Here is a 10,899-nt window from a genome sequence, read left to right as displayed (position 1 = left end):
TACAAATAAAATGCAGATTGAACTTATATTGATAATAGCATTAACTAAACACAGCAAAACAAGCTTCTTCTTTTGGTTTCTTGAAGTATGCTATGCAGCTTGATTCCGGTTTGGTGTGAAGGGTTTGCTTTTGCCAATCTCTTTGCTGCAAAAAGAAAAGGAAAGAAACACACACATTCGATCACTCATTCAGGTTTATTTGGCGGTAGAGTTAGAGATTAACACCACCTACCTATTTCATATAAGAGCTCGTTCACATTTTGTGCAGTTTTTGCTGAAGTTTCAAGGAAAAACAATCCATTTTCTTTTGCATATTCTTCACCCTCCTGCATATACATGAAACAAACATCACCGTTTCACCACCCAAAACCTAATTCTTTCATTAAATTTGCACTGTAATGTAAGCATATATATAAAAAAGAAATACCTCATTTGTAACCTTTCTCTCCGCTCCCAAATCAGCCTTGTTAGCCACCAAAAACATTATCAAACTCAGATTTGCTGATCATGGTTTATTAGATAAATTGAGTTAGAATCCTAGTTACTCGCTACTCATTTATGAGATATAGACAAACTTACCATGTCGTTGCACTTGTTGAACACACTTCTTTGCTCGCGCAAAATATTCCTGATTACACAATGCATCACTTACAAATTAATCATCACGTTTGTTTTTATTTTTCGTGCACTGCTTCTCATGTATGGACCTTACTTTTTTTCCCCCCTAAAAACAATGTGGATGTTTTTGCTTCGTCTAATTTCCATGAACCTCAACTTTTAAATGTGAAGACTAATTTTCTACAAAATGTTCTATTTTTATTCTAACATATAAAAACACTTATAAATTATATAGATATGAAACAACTGTGAAGTTTACTTATATAGATATGAATTCAAGAGGTTCATTTAAGGATCATTTGCGTAAGAAACAATGAAATGATATAAGCGAATATTGAAACAAGTGATTAGTGATGAGATGATTAATAGAGTTTGTAGTTAGTACCATGCTTGTAATGTCATAGACAACAATGGCAGCAGCAGCACCACGATAGTACATAGGGGCCAAACTATGGTAACGTTCCTGCCCTACTGTGTCCCATATATCAAATTTGACAGTAGCTTCGTTCAAAGACAAAACCTGAGTGAAGAACGCTGCCCCCAATTGTTGATTCCTGCACCCTTCCACATAGAATAAGGTTAATCCATTCCCAACACTAATAGCCATATAATATATTAAGAAAATGCAATAACTAAGAGTAACCTGGTACTCAGAAAATTGGCCTTTCCCAAATCTAAGAACCAAACTTGTCTTCCCTGCTCCCATGTCCCCAAGAAGTACCTGCCAGATCATTAATCATTATTCATCGCCTGATTATTTAGGCTTGCCTCTTTTTCTAATGATATTGATAAAAGTATATAAAATTGTAATATAATTATTTATGAACTAAGCTTATTTACCTCTTTTTTTTCCAGGTAGTTTTTACCATCATTAATTTGCCTAATGATATTATCAAAATATCTGGACTTGTGTATATATCTAATTTTTCCATCTGCTTAAAATAAAAAGTACAAATAGTAGTAGTTATTCACTCTGATAGTTGAACGATTGACAAATTTAGATTCTTCATCTGCTCCTATTTATAATCTTTCTATGGCTATATATTCTATTATTCTATCAATACATTTGGGAATTGGTAAGCAAGTACCTTGATGAGTTACAATTTCAATGCTACAGTCAAAGCCTCCATGGTTTCGATTACAAGAGCAGAAGCTGAGTCAAGAAAATAAATAAGTAGAATGGTAAATTCCTTAGTAAGTTGGAGAACAAATGCATAAGATACAATATCAGTCATTACATGGAATTTCTTGATGAGCTCACCATCATCAATTCTCTTCACCACCAAATAATCCTACAAACTAACCCTTATCCACTAACAAAATGGTGTTATAGATATAAAAATAATCTTATCCCTTCACCTAACAGTTAAAGTGTCTATATGACTGCAATTCAGAGGTTAAGTATTCCTATTCCATTTCCTTATGAAAGTCGAATTATCCATTCCTCAAGCCAAACAAAGTCAATTTTGAGGAGCATGTAGGAAACTTGATTTAAAACCAATGATGTGCCTTAACAACTTAAGCTTTTAGGAGCGAAACCCCTCGGCATTTGGAATTTGATATCAACATAAGCATCTATGACTATGATCAAAGATATTGCTATAAAGTAAAATGGAGCTACAAAAATACCTAATTATTTTTCAATGTCATAGGGATATTTTTCTGCATTGGAAAACGCAGCCTATATCAAGACCATTTATCCCTGAAAAAAAGGAACAAAAAAGTGAATTATTAAAAATTATTAAAAATAAGTATACAAGTTTAGAGTAGAGAGAAATTAAGATGGAATTTGCATTTTAGAACTATGGTTTTAAGAAAAAGTGTAACAAATTTGTTGCCTACCTGAGATTACTGAATTCGTCATTGATAAGGAATCTGGCAGTGGAGGACTTCCATCTCTAAAGCATATGATCGGAAACATACTTTGTGGAGCTGTTTCAATTCTTGAGACATCCTGAAATAGTGTGCATACGAACAAATGAACGAGGCAAGCCCACCGATCACACAGTAAGATGATATCTTAGAGAGCTACGATAATCAGAAAGCTATTTCATTTTAACTTTAACCAATACAATATGAGGCATCATAAGACAAGACATCAAAATAGAATAAGATGAAATGAATTCAATTAACAATCATCATTCCTACCAACAAAGAAGTATGAAGTGAATATACTTACAAGGTCTACATTTGAGTTCAATGCTATAGACAGCACAGAGAACCATGGCGGCAAGTCAACTGCAGTATGTATCACGTACCAATTAAATCACCAAATTAGAAGGATTGAAGAAAAAATAAAGGTTGCTCCTCACTCTCTAAACTCTCAAGAAATACGATCTAAAACGTACATTTCAATGCTCCACAAATTAAAGATCAAATGAGAAATACTGGTTTGTCCAAATCAAATAATATTGTATCCTACTTTTCAGAATTAACATTGGTCATCAGTTAAAGCTAAACTGATAAAATACTTTCATGAGTAAAGGCTAAACTCCATAATATGTAAGGGCAGAATTTAGTTGAAGCATTTCTTCGAGCAGGTTGTGTGCTAGTAAAATAAAAATGAATTTTAAAGCAAACAAAATTTAAAGCTTTCAACAAAACAATCCACCACATAGTAAGATATAAAGCATGAGCTTTCATATTAAGAATCAATGAAAAATTGAAAATTACAAGCAACATTAGAAGTACCAAATTATATCAAATCAAATGAAATAAAAGAGAAAGGACATAATCATTATCAGAAGTGAACTGTTGAATAGCAAAACAGAATATTTATAATGTAAGAATGGAAACAAATCAATAATCATGGATTCACTTTTTCTTTTCTTTTTTTTGGAAGAATTAAAGCAAATTTGAGATGCATAGACAAGAATACTCACAGTTAGTGTTTCCATAAATGAACCAAAGAATAACAAATTAAGATGAAAATTGATGCTTCACTCACCAGGGCTTTCTCCCATAAATTTTCTGCCAACTTCATGAACAAATAGAACAAATTATCAAGAATTTAAAGAATGTACTTTACAATTTGCATCTGAAAAGAATTCGATTGTTAACCTACTTCAGAAAACAAAAATACTACTCAGAAGGAATTATCCGCCTAATTTTATATTGAACAGATCTTCTATAATCACAAAATTTAATAATATTTTCAAAATGTTTTTAAGCTACTAAGACATTCCGGTTAGATTTTTGAGTGAATTTTTTTATCTACTTTGACTAAACTAAACCACTCTATATAATTGTGATGATCCTATACCTTCAGTAATACTAATATTATATATCTAAGCAATTATACAGAGAGGTTAATCTGACATTAGAAAATTTTATCAAAATCCTAGAAATCAAGGAAATTAGATTTTTAATTTGACAGTAAGCAAAAGCAAACAATAATTGATATTAAATTAGGAATTTAAAAACCCTAAATTTAAAAAAAAAAGTGAAAAGAAGAAAGGAAGACCTAATGTGGCACTGGCGAATCAGGACCTTGGCATGGTGGATTGACTTGGCCATGCCGGCCTTGAAGAGGAAGTTCTCGACGGTGAGAGCAAGGACGTAATCACAAAAGTGAAGAGAAGGTGGAACCAAATTGTAGAAGCTCGCTAAAGGCAGCAACAATATTGTTGCAGCAGCGAGGTGATAAACGAAGCAGCAAGGGAGATGAGAGGCGATGGCTAACCTTTAGATCGAAGCCAGAACAAGATCGTAGAAGCTCATTGAAGGCAGTGGTGAGGAGATGAACGATGGCGGTGAACAGCGAGGAGATTCTAGTCGGAGAACGCCACTGAGGAGTTCTTGTTGGAGAAAGTTGTCGCTAGAGCAGATCGTGCGCGGAGTAGATCCCAGTGGTAACGTCGTTACCTTACATAGACACAGTGCGTTAGTTTCGCAATTAAGGTTGGAATCAGATAGAGTGCGTGGGTTTTTTTAAATCATGGACCCAGATAATGGCGGTTTTAAACCGCCAAAATCATGAAAAACCGCTATTTTATGCGAGCTAATTACGACAACAACATAATACGCCATAATATCTGAATATTATGGCGGATCCATAAAAACGCCATATTATTAATGCCATTTTAAACCCTTTTTTGTAGTGTAGTGAGAGTGTTTATCATTTAATTGTGGGAGAGTTAAGAACATTGGGTAGGGATAAAAGTGTATTTTTGTATTTTTGTTGGAAATTTTGGGAATTGGGTACATATTCATGCACTAAATGTTTAAACCATATGCATTGGTATTTTTTTATAAGTCATTAAAAAGAAAAAGACAAAAATGTAGAAAAATAAAAAGAATATATATATATATAGAAAAAGAAAAGAAAGAAAAAGAAAAGCAATAAAAAGGGGACAAAATGCCACAAAGTGAAGTTCAATAATAATCAATGCATATGGGTTGTGATCAAAAGAGAATGCATGTGTGTGAAAAAGTGAAGAATGGGTAGTTAGGTTTGCTTTAAATAGTATAGGTTGTCATAGATTAGGTGGAAAGTTTAAGTTAATCAAAGATTCAAATTCTAGTCCACTTAACCAAATACAATCTTACCTTGACCCTAGCCCCATTACAACCTATGGATAAGTCCTCATGCTATTTATATGCATGCATGGAATAATTGTTGATTGTTAGATGAAAAACAAATCTTGAAAAGCATGATTAGAGGAGAATTGAGTGAATCAACCCTATACACTTGAGTGACTAGAGCGGACATACATCCGGTGAGGGTTCAATCGCTCAATTACATGTTTTCACCTATGATTATCTCTTTTCTTGCAAGTTTGTAAATTCTTTTCAATAACTCAAATCAATTGTGGATTTGACATGGTTGTTAATACCTTTAGCCCTTATGTTTATATATGTATTCTTGGAAATTGATTTATTTTGACTAAGTAGTGGCATTCATTTAGATTGATTGCATGTAGATAGGTTGCATATAGATAGTTTACTTACATTAAATAAATGTTGATACCCTTTGTCTCTTTCTTGAGTTTAGCATGAGGACATGCTTGGTTTAAGTGTGGGGAGGTTTGATAAACCCCAATTTTGTAGTTTAGCTTGTGCTTAATTTAGGGGATTTTATTAACTTATCTCACATTTATTCAATGATCCCTAAATTTGTGCTTAAGTATGAAAACATGCTTTTTAGGCCTTAAAATAGCTAAATTTAATTCACTTTAATTCCATTCGATGCCTTGATATGTTTGTTGAGTGATTTCAAATTCATAAGGCAAGCATTGGATGGAAGAGGTGAAGAGAAAAGCATGCAAACTGGAGAATTCATGAAGAAATGAGCATTTGGAGAATTGAAGGCCACGCGCACGCATCATCCACGCGTACGCGTGAGAAGGACATTTGCAAAGCCATGCGCACGTGTCACCCACGCGTACGCGTGAGGAGGAAATTTGCCAGCGACGCGCACGCTGATGCGTGAGCATCTTTCCTATCTTTTCCTAGTGAATTCGCATCTAAATTGTTGAGTTTAATAAATAATTAATTATCTTTTAGCCAATATGGATGCTACTTTGAGTCTTTTGCAATTTTGTTTATTTTAGGTAGCATTCGGCTGGATTTAATGGAGTTTCTGTAGCACAAGAATTAAAGAAGATGGCAGCGAGGAGCGACGCGTGCGCGTACTTGACGCGTACGCGTGATTTAGAACTTTCTATGGCGACGCGTGCGCGTGACTGACACAAAGTAAAGAAGCTATTAACTGATGCAAAGTACTACATTTGGGACGAACCATATCTTTTTAAAAGGTGTTCAGATGGTATCATCCGGAGATGTGTCCCAGATGAAGAAAAATAGCAGATTCTTTGGCACTGTCATGGTTCTGAGTATGGAGGCCACTTTGGTGGTGAAAGGACAGCTACAAAGGTCCTTCAGAGTGGGTTTTACTGGCCGACTCTCTTTAGAGACTCAAGAGAATTTGTGAAGCACTGTGACAGATGTGAAAAAGCCACGAATCTCCCTGCCAACCATGAAATGCCACAGTAGGGGATTCTTGAAGTTGAGTTGTTTGATGTTTAGGGTATTGATTTCATGGGACATTTCCCACCTTCACATTCAAACAACTATATTCTAGTGGCAGTTGATTATGTGTCCAAGTGAGTGGAAGCTGTAGCTCTACCCACCAATGATGCCAAGGTGGTGATGAGCTTTCTTCAGAGATATATCTTTAGCCGGTTTGGTGTCCCAAGGATACTCATTAATGATGGTGGAAGCCACTTCTGCAACAGACAGCTAGACTCTCTTCTGCAGAGATATGGAGTCTGTCATAAAGTGGCAACCCCTATCACCCTCAGACAAGTGGATAGGTTGAAGTTTCCAACTGGGAACTCAAGCGGATTCTAGAGAAGATCGTCAGTATTTCAAGAAAGGACTGGTCTAGGAAGCTTGATGATGCTCTCTGGGCATACTGGATAGCTTACAAGACCCCCATTGGCATGTCCCCTTATCAGCTGGTCTATGGCAAAGCCTGTCACTTGCCAGTTGAGTTGGAGCATAAAGCTTACTGGGCAATCAGGTATCTAAATCTTGATTCAGAAGCTGCGGGAATCAAGCGAATGCTTCAGTTGAATGAGCTTGATGAATTCAGATATTCAGCCTATGAGAATGCCAAGCTCTATAAGGAGAGAATCAAGTTACTGCATGACAAGAAGATTGCCATCAGAATCTTTGAGCTAGGACAGAGAGTGCTTCTATATAATTTAAGGCTCAAATTCTTTTCCGGAAAGCTGAAGTCCCGGTGGTCAGGACCGTTTGTGGTTACCAGAGCTTCACCATATGGTCATGTGGAAATACAGAAAGAGAATTCTGACAGGAAATTTATAGTGAATGGCCAGAGGCTGAAGCACTATCTTAGAGGCAAGATTGATCGCCAGAGGTCCACTCATCTGCTGAACTAGCAGAACTGACCGTCAAGCTAGTAATGTTAAAGAAGCGCTTGTCGAGAGGTAACCCGATAAATTCGTATCCTTAGCAATTTTTCGTAGTAGTAGTTTTCTTCCTTATTTGATTTTTACTAAGTTTTTACTATTTTTCAGATCATGCAGCTATCTTAGAACAAGAGCCAGACAAAAAAAAAAAAGAGAGAGAGCACCCAACGCGCAAGAGTCGCTGACGCGTACGCGTCATATGCATCTGCGTGAAAAATAAAAGTGAACAGAGAGTTGCGCCGGAGTGGCGCAGGAATGATGCCTTTTGCACAAACAAGCCCACGCGTACGCGTACCCCAGGCGTGCGCGTCATTCGTGATTTTGGCACTCCACGCGTACGCGTCATCGACGCATATGCGTGACCTTAAAATCGACGTAAATAAGTGTTTGGGCAGAGAGTTGTGCTGCTTGGGGCTGGAAGTGTGCTAGAAGCACAAAACTTGTTCACGCGTACGTGTCCCTGACACGTGCGCGTCATTGACGCGTGCGCGTCATTGACACAAAGGGCCATCCACGCGTGTGCGTGCATGACGCGCATGCGTCGTATGAAATTATTGGTTCCCAAGCCACGCGAATAGAGAGTTATGCGTGCGCGCGGCTGGCTTTGCGCGAATCGCACAAAACCAAGGGCACGCGGACGCGTGCCTGACGCTCATGCGTCATTATGAAATTTTCGCGCCCCATGTGTACGCGTGCCGTACGCGTACGCGTCGCTTGCGCCGCACAATTACACAAGTTCGCCGCCCAGTTTTAATTTTCTTTCTCTCTCTCCCAATCCTAATTCTCTCTTGTTCTTTTATCCTTTTATTCTTCTTTCATCTTACTATTTGTTTTTGTTTTCTGTTCTTCTTTGCTTGAGGACAAGCAAACCTTTAACTTTGGTGTTGACGCTTCGCTTATGGATTTTCTGTTTTTTTTTTAATGGCACCAAAAGGGAGGCGAATCATCTTCACGAAGGAGCACAACCTGAAGAATAAAATGACCGCTAGGATAACTAAGGTGGTTGAGTTCCTTTCTTTCTATATTCCTTCCCGCTTTTACTATATTATGTTCCAGTTTTCTGCTATTTTGCTTTATTTATTGTATGATCCTTTATTAGTTAGAATCCTAGGTCTAGTTTAGTTTTCTCTTAATTGCTTTAATTTTGAAAAGATGTCTCATGTATTACTCACTAAGCTTGAATTCAAATAAAAAATACAGAAGTGATGTATTGCATGAGAAAGTGAGTTTATATTGAAGAATAGTCTTATTTACTTAGATATGGTGGTATTTTCTGTAATTCTAAATGCATGATATGAACAGTGCATATTTAAATTTGAATCAAAGAATGTTGATGTATAAGGAACAGAAATTTAGAGAATGATTATGATTTCCCTGAAATTAATGAAAGTTTAATCCTTGAAGCAAAAGAAACAGCAAAAAAAAAATAAGAGCAAGGTCCAAGGCTCTGAGAATCAATGACTAGGGAGGTCAGATATGATTAAAAGCTGAAAGAGTTGTTCCCCTAGTCACATGCTTGTGGTGTTCTTGTGTCAAGTAATCCTTGAGACAAAACATTTAGAGTCGAGATCAATTGCAGAGTACGCCAAAGGCTTTGAGCACCACTGTCTGGGAATAACTGAAAAAAAATAAAGCTTGAGGTGTTTCTGTGTCAAGTAAAGCTTGAGACAAAACATTTAAAGTCACGGCTAGGCTCAAAGTGCAAAGCACCAGAAGAAATTTGCTGTGTTCAAGGATTAAATTGAGTTACAAAAGATCAGAGAATTCATAATATTATCTGGATTCTAATTCCAAATGAAAGTAACATCCTTCTGATTCAAAGGAGAGTGAGATGCCAAAACTATTCAGGATTGCAGTTGTAAACCCCACTATAAGAAGAGACATGAGTTTAATCGAACTCTCATTCTCATGCAAATTCACATCCTAAGCCTATATTAGTTTTGGTTGCTTGAGGACAAGTAACAGTTCAAGTTTGGTGTTGTGATGTGTGAGCATCTTTCCTATCTTTTCCTAGTGAATTTGCATATAAATTGTTGAGTTTAATAAAGAATTAATTATCTTTTAGCCAATATGGATGCTACTTTGAGTCTTTTGCAATTTTGTTTATTTTAGGTAGCATTCGGCTGGATTTGATGGAGTTTCTGTAGCACAAGAATTAAAGAAGATGGCAGCGAGGAGCGACAAGTACGCGCACGCGTGATTTAGAGCTTTCTATGGCGACACGTGCGCGTGACTGACACGTACACGTGATTTGAAGATTAGCACGGCGACGCGTGCGCGTACCTGACGTGTCCGCGTGACTCGCGAAAAAGACCATCGATGCGTACGCATCACTGACGCGTATGCGTGACATGCGCCGCGTGCAGAAAACGCAGAAAAATGCCAGGGGCGATTTCTGGGTTGTTTTGACCCAATTTCTAGCCCAGAAAACACATATTAGAAGCTGCAGAGTGGAGAGAACAAGTGGTCCCCACCCATCAACTGAAGACTTGCTGATTATTCTGATTTAAATTCAAATATTATTTTTAGGAAAAGATATTTTTTGAAGTTTTAGAAATTAGATTTTAAATTATTAGGATTAGATATAAAAGGGAGAAACTTTTCTTCCCTATGGGGGATTCTATTAAAATTTACATTCCGTATTTTACAGTTTACCAGAATCCTAGTTTTCTTCTCTGAGCCATGAGCAACTAGTCTCCCATTGTTAAGGTTAGGAGCTCTGTCTATTTGTATGGATTGATTTTATTGCTTTTCTATTTTAATTCATGTATGGATTTATAATTTAAGAATTGTTTTCGCTCTTTATCTTATTAAATTGGGTGGAACGGAAGTATGACCCTCTTTCTATTTGAGTTCTTGTATAACTTGGGAAAGCTCTTTACATGAACAACAACTTGAAAACATATTCTCCTAAATTTTAATTATCTGGATTTAACGGGATACGTGACATATAATCCTTTTATTTTTGGGTAATTAGAGTTTTTGTGGCATATAAATTGGAATTTGATCATCACCCTCTAATTGGAATTAATTGACCAAGGAATTGGCTGTTGATGCATTTTAGAGGAGACTAGAAAAGTCTAATAGGGTCTAGTCACACATAGTTTGCCATGAATTAAATCCTGCATAATTAAAATAGTAAGTAAGAAAAGTAAATCCGGAAAATAGATAACTCTGAAGCCTTAACTGCTTTCTCCATATTTTATTCCCAACTTATTTACTTGCCTGTTTTTGAACTATGAATTTACTGTTTAATGCTCTTTGAACTCTCAAACACCAATTTCTGTTTGCCTAACTGAGTAATTCAAGTAACCATTGTTTCTTAGTCCTTCAATCCTCGTGGGAT

At 36.5% G+C, this 10,899-nt stretch overlaps 1 long non-coding RNA gene and 1 pseudogene across 1 annotated transcript; both read right to left on the bottom strand.

Moving 5' to 3' along the window:
- LOC107611225 lies at positions 1-1,351 on the bottom strand (annotated as a pseudogene).
- On the bottom strand, positions 2,470-3,675 carry LOC110265633. Its single transcript, XR_002351805.1, has 3 exons — positions 3,566-3,675; positions 2,798-2,856; positions 2,470-2,572 (listed from the first exon to the last, which is right to left on the bottom strand). It is a non-coding gene; the product is annotated as an uncharacterized LOC110265633 (long non-coding RNA).

This window comes from Arachis ipaensis, chromosome B08 (assembly GCF_000816755.2).
Source record: "Arachis ipaensis cultivar K30076 chromosome B08, Araip1.1, whole genome shotgun sequence".
In the NCBI taxonomy this organism is placed as follows: domain Eukaryota; kingdom Viridiplantae; phylum Streptophyta; class Magnoliopsida; order Fabales; family Fabaceae; genus Arachis; species Arachis ipaensis.
The sequence above is the reverse complement of the archived record's forward strand: the minus strand, read 5'-3'. Positions and strand labels throughout refer to the sequence as shown.